At 38.5% G+C, this 2,546-nt stretch overlaps 1 pseudogene; it reads left to right on the forward strand.

Annotated features, from left to right (window-relative positions):
- The window catches only part of LOC107722531 (autoimmune regulator-like), a 10,521-nt pseudogene extending 8,250 nt beyond the window's left edge, over nt 1-2,271 (forward strand).
- The last annotated feature ends 275 nt before the right edge of the window (nt 2,272-2,546 follow it).

Genomic DNA, 2,546 nt, shown 5'->3' on the forward strand with positions numbered 1-2,546 from the left:
ATATATATAATTTCAAATGAGTATTCAACATTTTATGTCTTATATATCAAAACATTATTTCTGCATTTGTAACTGCAGATGAATGCATTCATGCCCTGCATTATACAGCTGGGCCGTGCAGAGACCTTTGGAGGGGCAGGTGCTCAAAGTATAAAAGGGGCACATGCAGCACGGCTTTTAATAGGGCTGTGCTCCTTGCTGAGACATTTATCGAAACGGATGCTTCTGTATTGATAGCAGCAAATGCCGTGACGCAGTTTTGAAAAAGAAACACAGAACAGAAAAGACCATTTTAAGTTTAAAAGTTAAATAATCCCTCGACGCACTTTAAACTTTTCCAAATCAAACAGCAAGAACGAAAGAGAACAGACACCTTTGTTTATATTGCTGTGTGTAGAACGTTAGCTGCATATTTAATATTAAAGAAATGTAATTTCGTCCCCCGCACTTTATTCGGGCAGGTGTGTTCACGTAGAGGTTTCTAGATTTAAATTCAAAGAGACAGTATCGATAGTCTATGCATGACCTGGCGTTCCCTCTCATAGGCTCACTTCGATGCTGCGATGACGTCATTGCTTTGGGAACACCTTCGGTGTGACGAATGTCTGAAGCCCTTATACCATCACGCCAATTCATTGGCCAAATAGCGCTTAGCACCGCCCCCAAAGCGCACGTAGGTGAGCTATATAGCGTGCTGCGCGCTATTTTCATCAGATAGGGCGCTCTCGTGCAGAAAGTCCAAAACAGACTCATAGAAGGAATGACTTATGACGCTCTGGAAACCCTAATATGGACAAAAGCATCCGGCTATCGCTGAGCTGAATAAAAAGCAGAAAGAAAACGTGAAGACAATAAACACACGATTGCGGAAAATATACGGTTTATGTGTGTTTTTCAAGTTATCTCCAGGTAATAAATACACTTTATGAATAATGCAGTACTGATTGACATACCATTTAGTAGCCTATAGAAACTGTACATTTCCTGCCTTATTCTGTGATAAAAATGGGGAAAGGGTGCTCGTAGTAGCCTTTATAAACCGATTATAAAATTGTCATTAGGAAAATATTGAACAAAAATATTATAGCCCCTTGCTGCAGCTAACCTTACTTCCACAGGCTACACACAGCAATATAAACAACAGCTGTGCATGCTCTCTTCACGCAGTTCTTGTATAATAATAATAATTTAATAATACAAGTATACAAGCACACCACATAATAAACTCCACACCACAAATATAATGATAATGACACAGAAAAACAGTGTCACTGGAATTACTTTCATTTTTTTTTTTCCAATTGATGAATAATTAAAAACATTGACAGTCAATCAGAATCTTCACGACTTTAAAGAGCTCAAGCCTTTACAGCAGCAGATGACAAAACTGCAGCACACTAAACAGAATGTTATTGTGCATTGGTGTGGATGCTAATACCGTTATCATTATAGTTTTTGGTATGAACGTGCCTTTACTGTGTGTGGAGAAATAATTTTCCAAAAAAAGATGTAAATTCTTATTTGCACACCCTCATGTCATTGTTTAAATCATGCATATCTCTGACAAGTGGCAGGATTGTGGTTATACTCAGCTATTTATATTTTTAATCTCTGTCAGTCTTCAGATTGTGAAATGGTTGGGATGAGGATGGCTTGTGGAATTTGCCACCTTACCCGAGGAGAGCTGATCACCTGCCCACAGTGCCTGCAGAGTTATCATGCCCTCTGCAACTTTTCAAAGTACTGATGTTATTTATAATAGAATAACTGTGAGTTCTATCATGCTTTGAATCTCAGTCACTCCTACTCTCTTCCCCTATTTGACTTTTCAGTGGAAAGTCAAGATGTAGAAATTGCTCCAGGTCTTGGGGCCCTGAAAGTGAAACATCATCGAGGAGTCTTCAGGTAATCCATACACACTAAAACAACACTTTAGGACCGGCTGACCTCACAGATGTTATTAGTCTGGTTTATTCCCACAGGTGAGTCAACACATGACCGATCAGGGCTTAACGCCATCAGAGCAACTGCTCAACAGAGATGAAATGGACTCTATAATGGTGGAGGTGAGGTCATGCTTTTCAATAGTACACAAATAAATTAATAAATGCAAATGGGAGCAATGGAAACTGTGTACACATGAAGCCACAGATGAGATGCTTAACCATATATTTGTCTTGATGAATGCAGAGCTCAATAGATGGGATCCTGCAGTGGGCTTTCCACAACATTTCACATCCTCTTTCTGAGTCTCAAGGCTATTTCCAGTGAGTCCACTGGTTCATCTCTGCTGAGCCCAAACATCAAATCTCAGTATAAGGTTCCTCCTCAGTGTTAGTTGGACTAATAGAGCATACAGATTAGACAATGTGAATAAAAATTAATTAGTTGATCCATTTCACAGGTTATTTAAATTTTTTTATAGTCTATAGATCACAAAAGGTTGTTGCTACTACCGGGTTTCCACCAATTATTGTTTTATTTCAAACTAATATTTGGAGAAAATACAAGATATACAATACAAAATACATTAAGATAACTTCACC

Source organism: Sinocyclocheilus rhinocerous, unplaced genomic scaffold (genome assembly GCF_001515625.1).
Source record: "Sinocyclocheilus rhinocerous isolate Xijiao unplaced genomic scaffold, SAMN03320098_v1.1 scaffold541, whole genome shotgun sequence".
Classification (NCBI taxonomy): Eukaryota; Metazoa; Chordata; class Actinopteri; order Cypriniformes; family Cyprinidae; genus Sinocyclocheilus; species Sinocyclocheilus rhinocerous.